Source organism: Bubalus bubalis, chromosome 8, assembly GCF_019923935.1.
Source record: "Bubalus bubalis isolate 160015118507 breed Murrah chromosome 8, NDDB_SH_1, whole genome shotgun sequence".
In the NCBI taxonomy this organism is placed as follows: domain Eukaryota; kingdom Metazoa; phylum Chordata; class Mammalia; order Artiodactyla; family Bovidae; genus Bubalus; species Bubalus bubalis.
The window spans coordinates 64,530,393-64,551,412 of record NC_059164.1 but is presented as its reverse complement, the minus strand read 5'-3'; the positions used below and the strand labels follow the sequence as shown (position 1 = coordinate 64,551,412).

Below are 21,020 nucleotides of genomic sequence, written 5' to 3'. Positions count from 1 at the left end.
ATCAACTTGGACCTTACACAGAGTTGTACTCATGCTGATCATAGTCCCAACCCTTTCTAAAGCTTTGAAGATCCTTCCAAAGTGTCAGAGGAATATTCCCATGTGCTAATGACAGCTTTAATATTTAACAAACTTTAATAATTCTAATTATTTGGAAGTTGGTATTTCAGTGTTCTAATTCAAGCTAAGTCATTTACCCAACCGAACCACTCATTTTGTGAGAATACAGAGTAACTAAATATATGTTGAACTCTTCCCTTCAATGTTTCCCTCTCACAATTACAAATGATAAGCTGAGTTCAGACACTAAAGTGTAGAATTGTTATAAGTAGCCAGATTCACAATTATTGTTTTCTAAGTCATAAGTCAGCCCACCAGGTGAGAATTCCTTTTTCTTCAGCCTTATCTTGCCCCTTTGCTACCCCACACTCTGCCTTTCAGCCATACAGACAACTTGCAGTTCCCCAAATGTATCACCCAGTTCAATAATTGTGTGCCTTTGTTTATGCATTCTCCAAACCTAGCTCAATCTTTATTTATCAGGAAAGCTCTTAATCATGCTTCAAAACTCATGGCAGGCATTATGTCCTTGGTGAAGTGAAGCCTTCTCAAGTTCCCATTAGATGGTACATCCCCTCTACCTCTCTGCCCTCAGTATTCTTCCATGGGAACCACTGGCTGTGGCCCTCCAAAGGCAGCAAGCTCCACTGGAGAGGGAAGAGTGATTGATCTTCACATTTCCTTTTCCCAGCCCATGGTCTGGCACAAAGTAGATCTCCAAAAATCTTGTGGGGCCAAGGAATGCAGGAAGTCTCCTCTAGTCTGGTTCATTTGTCTGAAGGAGTTTCACTAAGTTCCCTGTTTCAAATTCTTCCTGATATAAAAGATCAGGAAAACAAGTCCCCCCCCACCCCCCGCCTTAGGACAAATGGGCATGGATTATGAAAATGTTATGCAAGATTAAGCAAATGCTACTGACTTTCCTACAGGAACTGTCCACCTATACAACTTTCAGATAGTTCGGCGGTCGAGCTTTTGTTACTAGTGGATGGTGCTGGTGGACAGGACTGTGACAATCGGTTTCTTTAGGGAATAAACTTTTCTTGTTCCCTCAGCTCTACTCCAACTGGAGGAGGTAAGACTGTTTGTCAGAATCTTTCCTTTGTGCCATAGCAACCTGAATGCTCTCCCTGATCTCTGAGAGGAGACACAGGAAATCAGCTTGCTTTCACTCTCTTCCTATCTGTAATAATCTTTTGACTGAAACTAAGCTAACAGGCTTGAGTTGAATGAAGGTGAAATTGAGGGGACTGCAGCTGTTAGAAACAAAATGACGTTAAATGTCATTGGTGATGAGGAGGTTGAAATTTCACTGAGGAACAGACAGAAAAAGGAGAATTAATTCTCCATGAAAAAAGTGAAAAGTGAAAGTTGCTCAGTTGTGTCTGACTGTATGTATGTATAGTCCATGGAATTCTCCAGGCCAGAATACTGGAGTGGGTAGCCTTTCCCTTCCCTAGGGAATCTTCCCAAACCAGGGATCGAACCCAGGACTCCCACATTGCAGGCAGATTCTTTACCAGCTGAGCCACCAGGTAAGCCCAAGAATACTGGAGTGGGTAGCCTATCCCTTCTCCAGTGGATCGTCCTGACCCAGGAATCAAACCGGGGTCTCCTGAATTGCAGGCAGATTCTTTACCAAGCCATGGATGGAAGCAAATAAAAATGAGAATCTGGAGTTGCAGCTGAGAATGACAAAAAAAAATGTGGTCATGAGCAGTAGCTAATTCCAGGAAAGGAGAGGTGTGTATGTGTGTGTGTGTGTGTGTGTTTGGGGGCGGGGGGTAGGGGGGTGGGTTGTTGGGGAGAAAGAGTGAGAGAGAGAAAGAGAGAGAAACTCCAGGAGGTAAAAACTGCTTATAAGTACAATGCTCCATTTCTGATTTCCAGATGGTGATATTTTTGTGTAAGGATGTCATTCAGAAGAATATTCAGAATGCTATAATCAGAACGATATTTTAGTACCTCAACTTTAAGTTGCTAATTAATGAGACATACTAAATACTAATGAAATTATTTTAATAAGACAATAGAACATATTTACATGTATATATATATTTATATATCAGCATATAAATACAATTACTTTATATATATATATATACACACACACACACACACACACACACTCACACACATACACATGTATGTGTGCCTTCTGTTTGCCCTCCTCTCCAATTGTTGGATAGAGGTGTCCACTCTGTTGGATAATGAGAGAAAAGCATATACGTGGTAGAGAGAAACATGGTCCTCATCCCAAAGTTGTCAATGTATTACCTTACGGATCAAAAGAGACTTTGTAGATATGAATAAATTAAGGATCTTGAGGTGGGGAGATTATCTGGGATTATCTGGGTGGGCCCAACTGGACTGTAAACTCCCTTATCCGAGAGAGGGCAGAGTGTCAGAGTCAGGATAGGAGAGGTGATGACATGAATAGAATGTCAGTATCAGAGAGAGATTGGAAGATGCTGTGCTGAAGCTGGAGGAAGGAGCCAGGACTGGAAGAATGTGGGTAACCTCTACAAACTGGAAAAGGCAGGAAATGGATTCTTCTCATGAGCCCTCAGAAAGGAACACAGACTTGCTAACCCTTTAATTTAGCCCAGCGAGGCCCATTTTGGATTTCTGACCTGTAGAATTTTAAGACATTATAATTTGTGCTGTCTTAAGCTACTAAACTTGTAGTACTTTGTTGCAGCTTGATAGAAAACTCAAACAAATGGTAATAGGCTCTTGTAGATGAACTTGATGTTTCAAGGGATCTGTGTCAGTGGGAAATAGGAGTAGGAAAACTGGAGAATGATGCTGATTTAAGAGATGGCAGAACTACTGATGTTGGAAGGGTCTCAGGGTTTGACTTCAAAATGTGCAAGTGACTTGTCCTTTTTCATCATTCTTCCTTAATCTCAGGTCCAAGGAAACAACAATGTAATCAGAATGACACACATATAGCAATATCCTTGCTTTATCACATAGAGTATTTTCTGCATATTGCAGAAATTTTTTCAAGAATAATTTCAGTAGGGCCTTAATGAAATAATTATCCTCATATTAAATCCTTCCATAGTTTAACCACTCTAATTTGTTCAAACCTTTGTAAATTTTCAAGGACAAATTTAACTACAAATAATAAATTATTTAAAACCTACAGTGAAAAGGCTTTCTGAACCAATTCCCACTGAGCAGACATTTCCTGAATCTCAATCTTCTATCATCTTCCAGAAGATGCAAAAGAAGAAGTTGGGCAAGTAACGTAATTTCCCTGGAGTTCTTATTTTGTGAAATTATGCCTAATTCATTGAGATGGGTAGAGAATGTTGAATCTTAGATCTGGAAGGAACCCCAGAGATGGAAGTAGCCCAGGTTCCTCATTTTACATATGAGAAAACTGAATCAGTTACTTCAGTTACTTGCCCAAGATTTCCCATTGCATTGCCCTCTACCTACGCCCCTAAATGAACAACATTCCAGGCTTTGTACTGGACAGTAGCAATACAGAAGTGACAAATTGTTTTGTCCTTAAGAATTGTATAATCTAGGAAGGAAGACAGACAAATAAAACAAATACATAATATTTTGTAAATACAATGATAGAAATAAGCATCAAGAATTGGTTAGATAGAAGGAAGGGCACATAGACCAGATAGGCATCACTCATCATGGATATTCATTGATTTTTAAAATAAAGGCTTTTATTGGCTTGTTTTTATTTTACAAAAGCAATTGGTCCTTGGTCAGTTGTTTTTAAAATACTATCAATAAAATGAAGAAAGTAAAAATTCTCCATAATCATATCATCCAGAGAGAACTACTTTTTTTTTTTTTTTTTTTTGGAGAATAATTGCTTTAAAATGCTATAGAGGTCTCTGCTGTACCTCAACACGAATCAGTCATAATTATATATATGTATCCCCTCCCTCGGAGAAGGCAATGGCACCCCACTCCAGTACTCTTGCCTGGAAAATCCCATGGATGGAGGAGCCTGGTGGGCTGCAGTCCATGGGGTCGCTAAGAGTCGGACACGACTGAGCGACTTCACTTTCACTTTCACTTTCCTGCTTTGGAGGAGGAAATGGCAACCCACTCCAGTGTTCTTGCCGGGAGAATCCCAGGGATGGGGGAGCCTGGTGGGCTGCCGTCTATGGGGTCGCATAGAGTCGGACACGACTGAAGCGACTTAGCAGCAGCAGCAGCAGCAGCATCCCCTCCCTCTTGAGCCTCCCTTTCCCTGCCATGCCACCTCTCTGTGTTGTCACAGAGTACCAAGCTGGGCATCCTGTGTTATACAGCAGCTTCCCGCTAGCAGAGATAACTACTCTTAGCATTGTCTTATCAGATTGGATCAGATCAGATCAGTTGCTGTTAGATCTACATAGATATATCCACACAACCATGCAATATGTACGTATTTCTAGTTTGTCTCTCTCAATATATGTATAATTTTAATAGATATATATGCATCCTTCTGCTATTTGTCACTTATTTCAAAATCACTGAATATGAGGGTTAAAATAAATATACTGAGTACCATCTTGTCCAACTGCAAATAAATAATTTTTATAAATTTTTAAATAATTTAAGATATACAGAAAAATGCAAAGATAGTACTAAGAATTCACCATATCCTCTTTGCTCTATTATTAACATCTTACATTAATAAGGTAATTTATTGCAATTAATAAATCATTATAGATTCATCATTATTAATTACAGTCCTTACCTTTGTTTCCTTAGTTTTACCTGATATTCTCTGTGCCATTATCCCATCCAAGATACCACATTACATTTAGTTTTCATATCTTCTGTGTCTCCTCTTCACTGTTAGGATTTCTGACTTTCTTGTTTTTGATGACGTTGACATTTTTGAAGAATATTTATCAAATATTTTGTAGAATGTCAACTCTGTTGAAATTTGTCTCATGTTTTTCTTATAATCAGGCTGGAGTTATGGGTGTGAGGGAGGAAGGTCACAGAGTTAAAGTAGCATTCTCATCACATTGCATCAAGGGCGCAAACAGTTAATATCAACATGCTACGGCTATGTCACTTCAGTCGTGTCCGACTCTGTGCGACCCCATAGACGGCAGCCCACCAGGCTCCGCCGTCCTTGGGGTTCTCCAGGCAGGAACACTGGAGTGGGTTGCCATTTCCTTCTCCAATGCATGAAAGTGAAAAGTGAAAGTGAAGTCGCTCAGTCGTGTCTGACTCTTAGCGACCCCATGGTCTGCAGCCTATCAGGCTCCTCCATCCATGGGATTTTCCAGGCAAGAGTCCTGGTGTGGGGTGCCATTGCCTTGTCTGAATATCAGCATGACATGACTGCTAATGTCCTTTTGATGACATGACTTGATCACCTGGTTCACGTATTGTTTTTCAGGTTTCTTTTCTGTAAAGTTACTCCCTCTCACCTTACTATACTTTATTATTTGGAAGAAAGTCACTATGTTAATCCCATATCCAAGGAGTAAAAGTTAGATGGTGCAGTAGCCAAATAAATTATTTGGAGTTCTGCATGGGAGATTTGTCTATTCTCCCCAAATTATTTATTTAAGTAATCACTCTTCTGTATCAGTATGGATTCATGGACATTTATTTTAGATTTGGGATTATTATTCAATACTGTTTTATTTATTGTGTGCTCTTATTGCTCTTATTGATCAATAAAAGCTTTTCCAGCTGGCTTTTGTATCTCTTTGACATCTTACAGCATTGTGTGTGTGAGTGTGTGTGTGTGTGTGTGTTTAGCACTCCCTTACTGTAAGATGTTACAAGTTTATCATTTATAGTCCAGCCATCTCTCAAGCTGCATTGGTTCCTTTCACAGAAGAATATTAGAAGCCAAGTTCTGGGTACTATGCATATGCAAGTTTATTACTATTGGGTGCTTTGTTTCTAGACCTTCTCATCTGACAGATAGAGGAAATATATATGTGTATGCTAACTCATCCATATAAACATAGCTATAAATATTTCCATATGTAACCATCTGTATGTATGTTAAGCTAATTGTGAGTTAATACTGATGTCCTCAACTCTAATCCATTACCACCTGGATTCTTCTAGCCTCTTCCCCTTGTTTATTTGTAAATTTCCCCTCCAACTGTGAGAAACCTGGCTCCCACATTGTTTGTTTCTTTTCCCTTTTATTTTCACTTAGCCAAGCTAAGGAGTCATCCCTTTTATTGATCTTTTCAAATAACCAGTTTTTTGGTTTCATGGATTTTTCTCTATTGTTTTATTTTTAAGTTTTATTGATTTTTTGCTCTTATTTTTATTATTGTATTTTCTTCTGCTTGCTTTAAGCTTATATTGCATAGGTTATAGGTTTTAGATCTTTATTATTTTCTAAAATATGCATTTAATACTATAAATTTCCTTTTAAGCACTGGTTTTGATACATCTTACAAATTTTTATAATTGTGATAGGTTTTATTTTCATTTAGTTCAAAATATTTTTAAACTTATCTTAAGATTTCTCATTTAACTCGTGTTATTTAATCTCCAAATATTTTGAGATTTGATAGTTATTTTTTCTGTTACTGATGTCTAGTTTGATTCTACTACAACATGAAAACATAGCTTTGTGATTTCTAGTTTTATAAATTTATTAAGGTACATTTTATGGCCCAGAATGCAAAACTTTGTTGAATGTTCTTTGTGAGCTTGAGAAGAATGTTTATTCTCCTATAGTTGAATGAAATTTTTTATGCATTAAGTTGGCTAATAGTTGGTTAATAGTATAAGTATCTTCACTGATTCTCTACCTGTTTTGTGTATCAGGTACTGAAAGAGGGGTGGTTAAGTCTCCAGTTACAATAGTGGGAATGTCTGTTTCTCCTTTAAGTTATATTAGTGTTCGTTTCAAGTGTGTCTATACTCTTGTGTTAAGTGTATACATTGCCCAGTCCACGAATATACTCCTCACTGCTTAACAGGCCAATAAATTAAGAGATAAGTTGTTGGGGCAAAGGAATAATGATTTTATTCGAGAAAGCAGCAGGCAGAGAAGGTGGTAGACTATTGAACCATCCCACCTGGGTTAGAAGTCAGGCTTCTTTTATACTAAAAGTGTGGCTGGTTATCTCAGACCTCTTGGTGCCGGCCAGACTCTGGAGGAGATGTGATAACTGTTCTTGCAGTTGTCGACATACATCTGATCATAACATTCCTGTAAAGCTTCAGAAAAATGAATGTTATTTTCCATTCTGCAACTTATCATCTTTATATATATATATATGTGAAAAGAGTTATACAATGTGGTAGACCTGGGTTCGATCCCTGGATTGGGAAGATCGCCTGGAGGAGGGCATGGCAACCCACTCCACTGTTCTTGCCTGCAGAATCCCCATGGACAGAGGAACCTAGCAGGCTACAGTCCATAGGGTCGCAAAAAGTCAGACACGACTGAGCAACTAAGCACATCCATGCCTTTAAATGTCAAGCCTGGAAGGCAGAGCTTTGAGAAAGTGTTGCTATAGGCAACACTAGTTTACTGTTTGATGAAAGAAAGATGCAGAGCCAGTATGACTAAGCACAGGCAACAGAGCACAAAGGGTAGAACTAAAGGAATAGATCCAATATGGAGTCAGATTTGTTTTCTGTTAAACATACACATTTAGAATTGTTGTGTCTTCTGGAGAATTTGGCTTCCCTGGTGGCTCAGCGGTAAAGCATCCACCTGCAATGCAGGAGATGCAGGTTCAATCCCTGGGTCGGGAAGATCCCTTGGAGGAAGAAATGGCAACCCACTCCAGAATTATTGCCTGGAAAATCCCATGGACAGAGGAGTCCAGTGGGCTACAGTCTGTGGGGGTCACAAAGAGTCGGACACAACTGAGAACACACACGACCAACAACAACCAACTGAAGAATTTGTACCTTTATCATCACATAATGCCAATTTAATCCCTGCTAATCTTCCTTTTCTAAAGTCAGCTTTGTTTGTAATGAATGTAACTAATCCAGTTTTCTTTTGATTATTGTGGTGTATCTTTCTCCATCCCTTTTACTTTTAATCTATTTGAGTGTTTGTATTTAAAAAGGATTTTAATAAACATCAAATTTGGAGTTTTTTTAACCTTTTTTTTAACCCACTCTGACAATCTCTGTCTTTTAATTACTGTATTTCAAGCAATCACATTTAAGGTGATTATTGATATAATTGGAATAATGTCTCCATGTTATGCCTACTGTGTTTGCAATCATTTTCTATTGTATTTGTGATTTGTTTCTTTTTCCTCCTCTGTTTTTTTTTTGTTGTTGTTGTTGTTCTGGTTTTACTGTCAACTTCTATGACTCTATTCTCTTTTCTCTCTTAGCATGCCCTGTATACTTATTTGAAAGCGTACTGTGTGGTTTCCATAGAGTTTCTACTACTCATTTTTAACTTATCTAAGTTAAATGTATTCTTCATTTTTGTTATAACATTTTTATTTCTAGACTTTCCTTTATATTTTTCTTAGTTTCCCTTTCTCTGCTTATATTAACCATCTTTTCTTGCATGATGTATACTTTTTCCATTAAACCTTTAACATACTAATCTTAGTTATGTTACATTTCTCATCGGATAATGCCAACATCTGTGTCATAGTTGAGTTTGGATCTGATCACTGTTTCACCTCTTTATACAGTGTTTTTTCTTGCTTTTAAATTTTTGTTGTTGAAAGTCACACATGTCGAATCAGGTAATAAGAACTGAAGCAAATGGCCTTTATTATAAGAATTTATGCTAATCTGACCAGAGATTGGTCTATATTAAATGTCAGCCATGGCTATGGATGCCAGAGGCTTTCAAATTCCTCTAGTGTCCTGGATTTTATCTCCCATCTTAACTTTGGTTTTCCCCAAGTACTCCTCAGAAAGAGAGAGAAAGAGAAGAGAAGGAAAAAGAGATTATAGATCTTTCAGCTGTAACCCACTACTATTATATCAGAACTCTGCTAGTGCGTGAGTAGAATGTGGGAAAGAGAATGCATTCTGCAATCTTTTGATTAGATCTCAGTGTTTTAGTGGGCCTCTAAAACACTGAGGCTGAGACTCAGTGGTTGGGGTTGAGACTTTCACAAATGTTTCTACAGTTATATAACTTCTTCTCTCCTGCCCTATTGTCATACCTGGAAGAAGCATTCCCAATCTATTTCCTTGAAGTACTGACCCGAATTGACCATGCTTTTTCTAAATGAGACAAGAAATCTAAAGTGGTCTGTAATAGGAGGAATGTTCTTCCACAACTGGGGTAAGGTTCTGGCAAAACATTTTCTCTTGGAGAACAGACCTTTGTTATGGAGAAGGATCTGGTCATATTAATATTTCACAATGATTACTCTTGCCCTATGTCTCCTAGAGCCATGAGAGTCTCTTACATCTTCATTGTGAGGACCTATTGGGTTTCCTGAAAGTAAAGCTCACAAAAATGGGAGAGATTCTCCTGGACTTCATTCTTGAATGATCTTAGATGCTGCCCAAGTGTGCCATATTCACTCTGTTCATGGTGTGGAATAGTAGAGCTTTTTACTTACTAACTCGATGAGGTTTTCTGATGTAAATGGTAGCTGTAATTGCATTGATTCTTCTTGAACCACTGAGGATCCCTTTGGATTAAAACGGCTTGGAGCCATTAGCATAGGCAGTACTGAGTAGTTTCTAGGTTAGCAGATCCATGAAAGGGAAATGACAATGGACAGTCTAGGAAGTACATGTTAGTAATATAGTACCTATTCAGTAATGCCAAAATTGTTAAGTACCCACGACAGTGTATAGACAAGATGAGTACACTCACTGTTTTCAGTGAGATGTCACGGGATATTAGGTATTTTGTTTCCTAATCAAGGGGCTTCCCATGTGGTGCTAATAGTAAAGAGCCCGCCTGCCAATGCAAGAGACATAAGAGATGCAGGTGTGATCCCTGGGTCGGGAAGATCCCCTGGAGGAGGGGGAGGCAGCCCACTCCAGTATTCTTGCCTGGAGAATCCCACAGACAGAGAAGCCTGGTGGGCCCCAATACATAGGATCGCCTAGAGGTGGACACGACTGAAGCAACTTCACATGAACACACTTCCAATCAAGAGTGTGGTAGAGAAGGGGGAAAAGTCAGTGCCCACTTCCTCTACTACTGTCAAGGAATCTTGTTCAGTTTATCAGACATTTGCTGAGTAGTTATTTCCTATGAACAAAGTAACTGGGAATACTGTCCAGCTGCCTGGACTGTCCTAGATAACGTACCCCGAATATCATTCATTTGCATTCTGAGAACATTTTATACCTCAATTACAGCGATGAGCAGTTCACAATATATGCTACAGTTTTGAGTCATGGCTAGTGGTCCCATTTCAGGATTAAAGATTAGAGAACTGCCTCCTTTTCGTTACTTTTCTATATGGTCAGATTTAACATAATCATTGTTAAAAAGCAATTTCAGTTCCTTATTGACTTTTAGCTACTCTGTAGAGTGTGTAATCTAAGTCGTAAGAATGTATATTTTCCCTCATGGGGATCAGTAAAGAGAGGCAGTAAAGAAAGTTTTTCGTTGCCAGTAATAATGCAGCCCATAAACTTTTAAAATATATCTTGAATTGCTCTGCTCCTAAAAAACTTTATTCACCTAGCCTCTGTTATCTTAGGTTATTTTACATGGTATTATAATTTTTGTTTATGACTCTATTTCCATCCTAAAAAACAGTCCCTTAATTCAAGGAGAATATCTCATTTTTATATCTATAGTACCTAGAAGAATGCCAGCCCAGAAATCTTGTGCGATAAATACTCATTGAGATAAAATTAAAATGAGTAAGATTCTAGTTCAATTTGAAATTCAGCCTAGATTTCATGATTGAGCTCTAGACCTATGTATCCAAATTGCCTGCACAGTTATTAGTATTACAATCATCATTATAAATACAAGCTCAATGCATCTAATGACAATTGTATTCAGTTTATAGGCCATTTTTAAGGCATTATTGCTGTGAACCCTACAACATTTCTGTAAGGGGAGCATCTGTAAAATAAGTATCTACATTTTACTGATGAGAATATTCAGATTCAGAAATTAAGACCTGCCCAATGTCTCATAGGTAGTAAATACCGGAGCCAGAGCTGAACTAAGCACCTGTGACTCTAAGTCCTAAGCAATTTATGTCTTTCCTTTGTCCTACAGAGTTTTTTCAGTCTAATGCTCTTGAAATTTGGGACTGAACAGTTCTTTGTAATGGAGGGCGTGCTCTGTGTATTACAACACGCACAACACTATCCTTGGCCTCTGCCCCTGAGACAATATCCTTCATCCCACTGTGACAACCACAGATGTCTTCAGACATTGTCAAAGGTCCCCTTGGGGGCAAAATCAGTTCCATTTGAGAATCAGAGGTCTAATAGCAGGCACATGATTGTAGGTGTTCCGTGACAAGCATAAGCAAAACAAAAATAATATAGGGGAGTCCCATTCCAGGTGGAGGCAGCATTTGATTTGGATCTTTACTGTAGAAAGACTGAATTGACCAGGGTTTGTTGTGATAAGAATGAATACCAATATTTGTGCACATGCATGATGTGACAAATCTAACTCAAAGGGTTAAATTACAGTATAAGCATAATTAGAGATCTCAATAAGTAAAATGCCATCTTAATGTCCATCTACTGGAAATTAAGAGTTATTTGGAACATGGAGCTATTTGGGGTCAGTTAATCTCATGATATGCATTTAGCATCTCAATTTATCATATTATCTACTAAAGATTATAGGAAAGAATTACCTCTCATTTATTTTTGTAGCTTATTAACCTATAAATCATCTTAATCATCATTTAATTGAAGGGTACATGGAGCTTGTATTTTCTAGTATGTTTCTGGCTCATTGGGAATATTCAAAAAATATTGAGCCTGAGTGTCTTTGCATCAATGTAAAAGGAAGGAAAGCCTACCTTTAGCTCTCATCTGTGTTTAGCTAGGGCTCTTGGACCTGCTGAGAAACTCGCACAACACACACGATAACCAGTTCTCTGACTTAGCTTGCTGGACACAGAATAACTGGGCTAAATCTACTTCCCCTTTATTTAAAATAATTGGAAAACCAAGAAAGATTCTGACAACTCTGAAAAAAAATATGCTCTCTTTTTCTGAACTAACCATTTGGAAAGTATATAAGAGCAACTTTTTTTTGAGTTCTTAGAATATATATATATATATATATATATATATATATATATATATAATTGTTAATCATATGGATTTGGAAGTCAGATAGGTCTAACTTTGCCTGACTCCTGGGTCTATCCATTATGACTTATGTGACTGGGGACAAGTTGTTTAATATCTGTGAACCTCAGTTTACTCATCTATGAAGTAGAAATAATAATAACTTACACCAAGTAAGAAAATGTACAACTTTTAGTGTGGGATTTGGCACAAGTCAATAATAAAGGAGAGCTATCATTATCATCATCTTATTTTTGTCAACATGGTTATGTACAGAATTCCTATATGGGAAGGACTCAGCTGAAATGAGAGTGGGTATATCTTTGAACTTGTGCTGACATAATCCTTTTTAGAGGATCAGAAACACTCAATTAGTCTTAGTAAAGAATGTGGGTCTGATGAGATTCTAGGGAGGCTGAAGCTCTATCTCCCTATCCCAGGCTGTGTCTCTGATCATTAAAAACCATCACCACCATCATCACTAACATGATCTCCATAAGAGACATTTTCACAGGATATAAGTGGAAAAAGTAAAAGTGGGAACATTCCCAAAGAGCTGGAAACATACTAGAAAACACAAGCTCCACGTACAGTTCAACAATCAATATATCTTTTAATGTTTAGTAATAGAGGGTGAGTATTTGTGAGTAGAAGAGCAATGTCATGAAGCACCAATCAGGAGAAAAGATGCACTAACAGAAACAATGATTCTGAAATGCTGCCCTTTGGGACTCGCTACATCAGGTTGCTTTGGAGAACTTAAAAAGGCAGATTTTCTCATCCTATCCCAGACCTACTGACTAAAATCTCTGGCACTAGAGACTTCCATGCACATTCAGGTTTGAGAACCCTTGAATCAAAAGTCTCATATCTCTGTCATGTCTCCCTTTAATATTCAATAGTTCAAACCCATTAGACGTTTCAGCAATACAACTGACTCTAATCTAGACTTATCAAGCAACCTGATGATTATAATTTGGCTTCTCATGTAGATCAAAGGTTTCAGTTCTCCAGAGCTTACACTTCTGATGTTGACACTCTTGATTCTTCCCTTCAACTTGCTCTGCTTCTCTGTTTGGACCTCCTCTCACTCTGCACTCCTTCCTGTAGTGAACTCACCTGTCACTTTGGCTTCAGTTAGAAGCTATTTTGGGACTGAAGACGCACGTGAACCCAGACTTCATTACTGAACACCGACTCTTGTAGTTCAAACTGCATACTGATACTTTTCTTTGGTGTTTCCACAAGAACCCCAAACTCTACATTTGCAAAACAAAACACACTAGATCCATTTATAAACGTATAACTCCTTCTGTAATCCCTGCTCACTACGTAAAATGATACGGACCAGTTGACCAAGTTGGAAATCTTAGAAAAATCTTTGACCACTGTCTTTCCTCACTTTGTAGATCAGTTAATAAGATCTGCTGATTTTTTTCTCCCACGTGGTTCTAAAGTAACTCATGTCTTTATCTCCAACTCTGGGTCATGGCTGTGGTCATAAATATTTCTCACTTGGTCCCCAGCCTCATGTCTTCAGTCATGTTCCTTCCACTCATTCCATTCTCCATATTAAAGCAAGAGGAACTTTTTATAATATAAATCCGATTGTGTCACTTCTCCACTACCCTCAAAATTAAGTGCAAACCTCTTAATAGAGTGCAAAATCCTTTATGATTTGGTTACTCCTTTCCTCATCTGTATCACTTGACGTTTACTCTATATGTTATTCAGTTATGTCCAATTCTTTATGACCCCATGGACTGCAGTAGCCATACTTAGACTCTTGCAATTCTTCAATGATACTATTTTCTCTCTTGCCCCCAGACCGTTGTATATACTGTTCCCTTTCCCTGGATCACCCTCCATCTCCCTTCCCCATGCATTTATTTTCTGACACCCTTAAGAAGACTACTGCAGACGAATGAGACTATAAATGAACTCATTTAATTGGAAAGACATTAAACTTGTATCTCTTCTTTTAGCCTATTTTCCCAGGATGACATATCAATGGTAGAAGAATTTAGGATGTTTGGCAAAACTAATACAGTGTTTCAGGTTTAAAAATAAAATAAAATAAAATAAAAAAAGAATTCAGGTAAGGAATTCCTGACACTTTCACTCTAGTGTCTAATATATCAAAAGTTCATTTTGTGATATTGTCAAATGACATAGTTTTCTGGGTCTCACTTCCCTTATCCCTGCCATTGTGTTACAGGATTTCCAAAGAGATCAAAGTTATGAGAATGACATATTTATTGAAAATACAGAAAATTCATGACATTAACTTTGTCAATCTCATTTTTTTTGCTACCCTCATCTCCCTACTAATTGGAACATCCCTTTTAGCTTATTTCCTTTCTGTCTCACCGCTTTTACTGACTTGTTTCTCCCCTAGAATCAAGCTTAGACTCTGTATTTTCCAGGATGGTTTTTTACAAACCCTCAATGATGAGCTGAGGGTTCTAACTATGAAATCCCATAGAACCCTATCCTTTTACCCCTCTAAACTTAGTAACTCAATTGTCATTTTGATTTACTTTATTGCCTACTTCCTTAGACAGTGAGCTAATTCAGCTTTAACTATTTCTTTATTGCTAAGGAAGATATTATTCTGCATGCTGGGAAACAGAACTGGAAGGAAGTGTTTATTTGGAAAGCTGCTGTTAGAGTAGCAGTGCACTGGCTATCAATTTCCCACAGTTTCACATATTCTGCTGTAGTCTATGGTATCTTCTCTTCTGTTGTTGGAAGAGGGTGTTTGCTATGACCAGTACCTTCTCTTGGCAAAACTCTATTAGCTTTTGCCCTGCTTCATTCCGTACTCCAAGGCCAAATTCGCCTGTTACTCCAGGTGTTTCTTGACTTCCTATTTTTGCATTCCAGTCCCCTATAATGAAAAGGACATCTTTTTGGGGTGTTAGTCCTAAAAGGTTTTGTAGGTCTTCATAGAACCCTTCAACTTCAGCTTTTTCAGCGTTCCTGGTTGGGGCATAGGCTTCAATTACCATGATATTGAATGGTTTGCCTTGGAAATGAACAGAGATCATTCTGTTGTTTTTGAGATTGCATCCAAGTACTACATTTCAGACTCTTTTGTTGACCATAATGGCTACTCCATTTCTTCTAAGGGATTCCTGTGCACAGTAGTAGATATAATGGTCATCTGAGTTAAACTGACCCATCCCAGTCCATTTTAGTTCACTGATTCCTAGAATGTCAACGTTCATTCTTGCTATCTCCTGTTTGACCACTTCCAAATTGCAAAGAAATAGAGGAAAACAACAAAATGGAAAGACTAGAGATCTCTTCAAGAAATTAGAGATACCAAGGGAACATTTTATGCAAAGATGGGCTTGATAAAGGACAGAAATGGTATGGACCTAACAGAAGCAGAGGATATTAAGAAGAGTTGGCAAGAATACACAGGAGAACTGTACAAAAAAGAGCTTCACGACCAAGATAATCACGATGGTGTGATCACTCACCTAGAGCCAGACATCCTGGAATGTGAAGTCAAGTGGGCCTTAGAAAGTATCACTACGAACAAAGCTAGTGGAGGTGATGGAATTCTAGTTGAGCTATTTCAAATCCTGAAAGATGATGCTGTGAAAGTGCTGCACTCAATATGCCAGCAAATTTGGAAAACTCAGCAGTGGCCACAGGACTGGAAAAGGTCAGTTTTCATTCCAATCCCAAAGAAAGGCAATGCCAAAGAATGCTCAAACTATCACACAATTGCACTCATCTCTAATGCTAGTAAAGTAATGCTCAAAATTCTCCAAGCCAGGCTTTAGCAATACGTGAACCATGAACCTCCAGATGTTCAGGCTGGTTTTAGAAAAGGCAGAGGAACCAGAGATCAAATTGCCAACATCTGCTGGATCATCGAAAAAGCAAGAGAGTTCCAGAAAAACATCTATTTCTGCTTTATTGACTAAGCCAAAGCCTTTGACTGTGTGGATCACAATAAACTGTGGAAAATTCTGAAAGAGATGGGCATACCAGACCACCTGACCTGCCTCTTGAGAAACCTGTATGCAGGTCAGGAAGCAACAGTTAGAACTGGACATGGAATAACATACTGGTTCCAAACAGGAAAAGGAGTACGTCAAGGCTGTATATTGTCACCTTGCTTATTTAACTTCTATGCAGAGTACATCAAGAGAAACGCTGGGCTGGAAGAAACACAAGCTGGAATCAAGATTGCCAGGAGAAATATCAATAACCTCAGATATGCAGATGAAACCCCCCATATGGCAGAAAGTGAAGAGGAACTAAAAAAAGCCTCTTGATAAAAGTGAAAGAGGAGAGTGAAAAAGTTGGCTTAAAGCTCAACATTCAAAAAACTAACATCATGGCATCTGGTCCCATCACTTCATGGGAAATAGATGGGGAAACAGTAGAAACAGTGTCAGACTTTCTTTTTTGGGGCTCCAAAATCACTGCAGATGGTGACTGCAGCCATGAAATTAAAAGACGCTTACTCCTTGGAAGGAAAGTTATGACCAACCTAGATAGCATATTCAAAAGCAGAGACATTACTTTGCCAACAAAGGTTGGTCTAGTCAAGGCTATGGTTTTTCCAGTGGTCATGTATGGATGTAAGAGTTGGACCGTGAAGAAAACTGAGCGCTGAAGAATTGATCTTTTGAACTGTGGTGTTGGAGAAGACTCTTGAGAGTCCCCTGGACTGCAAGGAGGTCCAACCAGTCCATCCTAAAGGAGATCAGTCCTGGGTGTTCATTGGAAGGACTGATGTTAAAGCTGAAACTCCAGTACTTTGGCCACCTCATGCGAAGAGTTGACTCATTGGAAAAGACCCTGATGCTGGGAGGGATTGGAGGCAGGAGGAGAAGGGACAACAGAGGATGAGATGGCTGGATGGCATCACTGACTCGATGGACATGGGTTTGGGTGAACTGATGTGTCGACAAGGAGCCCTGGCGTGCTGCAATTCATGGGGTTGCAAAGAGTCGGACATGAATGAGCGACTGAACTGAAGTGAAATGATGATATCTTATTTAAATATCAGTAACCTCCGATATGCAGATGACACCACCCTTATGGCAGAAAGAGAAGAGGAACTAAAGAGCCTCTTGATGAAAGTGAAAGAGGAGAGTGAAAAAGCTGGCTTAAAACTCAACATTCAAAAAACTAAGATCATGGCATCCGGTCCCATCACTTCATGACAAATAGATAGGGAAATAGTGGAAACAGTGACAGACTTCATTTTCTTGGCCTCCAAAATTCATGCAGAAGACGTTTTAAAAAATTCAGTGATGCACACATAATTTTTCTGAATTAACTGTGCCTCTGAAAAGGAATTGATTTTCCCAGGACCATTTTAGTAGCAGCTTGGTTAAGATCCAATCCTAGCCTCCTAATTTCTAAGGCAGATTTCAACGCGTTGTGTACTGCAACCTCCCAATAAGTTATCTACATAAACAATACATATATAACTAATGGCTAACTAAAATATGAGTAATTGATGGTTTCTTAGTGGATGTAATTACATGTCTACTTTTATTTAAAAATCACTTATATAAAATTAGAACTTAAAATATGGACTTCATTTTCCAAGTGTAGTTCTGGATATGATAGTTCAGTTACAGTATGCCTTGCGAGTTAGCCTTTGTCAAAGACTAAGTTTCTGGTCTTCTTAGGGTTAAATGGGTTGTGGATGCCCACAGGAGGAAAAGGAAGCTGTGGTGGTATCTCAGGTCTCTAGAGACTCCTGGGCTTCTGAGAGTAAAGATCTCAGATGCTGGTGGTGGAGAGGTGAGAGAACCCGAAGAGACAAGGGTTTCTCCTAGGGTAGGTTTCAGACCAGTTTATAGGGCTGTTCAGATTCTACTCATTGATACTAGGAGCTCTGCAGAGGAGCCTCACTAGCTGTCATAGAGGGAGAAGGAAGACTCGATGAGGCCCTGTTACCTTATTCCCCTTGAAGGTAACCTCAGCACTTTCCCTTAACATATAGGGGCTCCTTTTTGTTTGAAATTAAATGTAATTAGAAATGTACATGTGCATTTCTTAAAACTCTGCTAATGCAGCTTTTCAAAATGAAGAAAATTTGCTAGCAGGCATGACTCAAGGATAGAATCATTTTTAAGGAATGCTTTTAAGCATTATGTCCTTCACAAGATTGCATGCTGAATGTGACTGTGAAATTTAAGTTTTTAAAATGAGGCTGGTAATGTGGTTGTTTACCTTTCAATAATGAAATTGTCTGATCTTTCAACTAAAGCACTTCATAGATACTGAAATACCATGGAGGATAAGACTGACTGTTAGCCCTTAGAATTTGGTCCTCTTCTTTATGGGTTTGGGAGTATGTGTGTATATTTATGTTCTGTTTGCTCTGAAAATTTCCAGTAGAAGTTCTTGAGAATTGAACCTCTCCACCCAGAATATCAAGTTCCACTGTCCTCATTTCCAATGATGGTTTGCAATGCAAATCATCAGGTTGTTAACTCTCAGTACCATAACCATGGTAACCAAATGAAGACAAGTTTGCTTACTTCCTCAGTGAAGTGCTTTCCAGTCCTATATTCAGACTTGATGTCACTACCAGCAGGTCAGAGGGCATTAAAGGGACAGCAAGAGGATTCATAGAAATAAAAGCACAGCAGGAACCATTGTATCTATTCCCCACACACTCTTTTGAGTCCAGGACATCTTACTAATAGCTTCTTCTTTTACTCACTAGTACTTTTTTGCTGCTTTCTTTCCTTAGAGGGGAGAGTAAAGAGAATCACTATATATCTTTATCCCCACCTTGATCATGGATCTTGGTAAGCAGACTGTCCTGGCTTTCTGTGACTACTTTTAAATAGGCACAAATAGAAACCTAGCTCACAGTCCTGTGGTCACAAAGACTATTTAGTGTTAGAAGCTGTGATGCTCGAGGAGCCAGGAAAGCATCCAAAACCTCTCCAAACACTTTTTGAGAATGACTACAGCAAGTTAACTCCAAGGGCCACTTCTCTGCTGAGACTCCTTTCTTCTGGGATAGTAACTTTCATAATTTATTTGTTTCCAGCCTGTGGGGGAGGGGATATTAGCTCTCTGTTCTCATTTTCTCTCAGTAGGAATTAAAGGGCAGCTGTGGCATGTTCTGAAACTTTTTTTTTTTTACCTGCAGCTGTGTGACTGGGTAATTCGTGGGAAGAAAGACTATTAGCAATAAGGTAAGCAATCTAATTGTCATGGTTTCTGGCCTGGATGATTTCTGCATCTCTGTGACTTCCTGGGTGGCTGTCATTAACACACAAAGGTCTAAAACACAGGGGATGGGAATGCTCTAGGCTCAAAGTGGTTACCTTATTCTCCTGTATCATGAATATTGTTTCAAGCAATGTTCATAAGATGAGATACAGAAATTCTATTTCCTTCCTTTTGTATCTGTTGTCTGCATCTTGGATCTCTTGATTCTTTTTTTTCCTTACTATCTGAAGGAAATTTATTACATTAGGATAAAGCCAAAACCCTTTGGCTTTTATCTAATCAGTGAATTTAGTGAATATGAAAACTGAGCCTAATGTGCTCTGGCCATGTGACCTTTTTTGGTATGGGTGGAAACTGCTGTAGAAGTGAAAACTTCTTTTGCAAGAGTAGAGAAAGTTGATTCAGGGATAGGCTTGCCAGACACCCTGTAACGCTTGAATTTTAAATAAATAGCAATTTGTTTTGGTGTGAATATGTCCTAAATAATGCAGGATCCATTCTTATGCTAAACATTATTTATTTTTAATCCGAAATTTAAATGTAACAAAACACCTTGTATATTTAGTTGCTAAGCCAGACTATTTGATTTAGGGATGAACACTGAAGAGTTATAAGGACAAGAAAAGAGAGTATTCATTTTTCTTACCACAAACCTTTTGCTCTAAAGTTTCATTGAAAGATCACCTAATTATCATTTTCTTGCTATATATACTATATTAGGAAATGATTTACTATTGGGATTCAAACCTTAATAGGAAGAAGGAATAGTCAAAAATAATCATAATGAGGCAGGTATTCTCACTATAATGAATTCTATCTGAGAATCTAATTTGGTAACTCATTCTCCTTTTAGTTTTCATTTTTCTTGAATATTAGTAAGATTTATGACCTTTATGGAGAAGGCAATGTCACCCCACTCCAGTAATCTTGCCTGGAGAATCCCATGAATGGAGGAGCCTGGCAGCTTGCAGTCCATGGGGTTGCTAAGAGTCGGACACGACTGAGCGACTTCACTTTCACTTTTCACTTTCATGCTTTGGAGAAGGAAATGGCAACCCACTCCAGTGTTCTTGCCTGAAGAATCCCAGGGACGGGGGAGCCTGGTGGGCTGCCGTCTATGGGGTCGCACAGAGTCGGACACAACTGAAGCGACTTAGCAGCAGCAGCAGCATGACCTTTATATTTTTAGTCATTCATAGATTTTCTGTTTCTGAACTGCCTGATTATTATACTGCTTCTATTTCCATGTATATATGTTTTGATTTCTAATTGCATGCCATACGTTAATGTTATGAAAACTTTTAATGTCACATATACTGCAAGTATTTTTACATTTTGTAAACATTTTGACATGTCTACTATGTTTGATAGAGTAAACTTTAGATTTTTATCTGGTCAAATCCATCATGATTTCCCTTCATTGCCTTTGGTGTCATTTCTCTCTAGACTTTTACCACCGTAAGATTAGGAGAATGTTCACCAATAGTTTATTCTAGGGCTCTTTTTATTTCAGTTTTCACATTAAATCCTTAATGCTA

The 21,020-nt window shown here is 38.4% G+C and overlaps 1 protein-coding gene across 1 annotated transcript in view; it reads left to right on the top strand.

Moving 5' to 3' along the window:
* The first annotated feature begins 997 nt into the window (after positions 1–997).
* ITPRID1 (ITPR interacting domain containing 1) overlaps positions 998–21,020 on the top strand; it is a 123,324-nt gene continuing 103,301 nt past the window's right edge. Inside the window, exons 1-2 of the mRNA XM_025291222.3 lie at positions 998–1,135; positions 19,400–19,445. The gene's annotated coding sequence lies outside the window, so the exon portion shown is untranslated. The remainder of the gene's footprint in view (positions 1,136–19,399; positions 19,446–21,020) is intronic.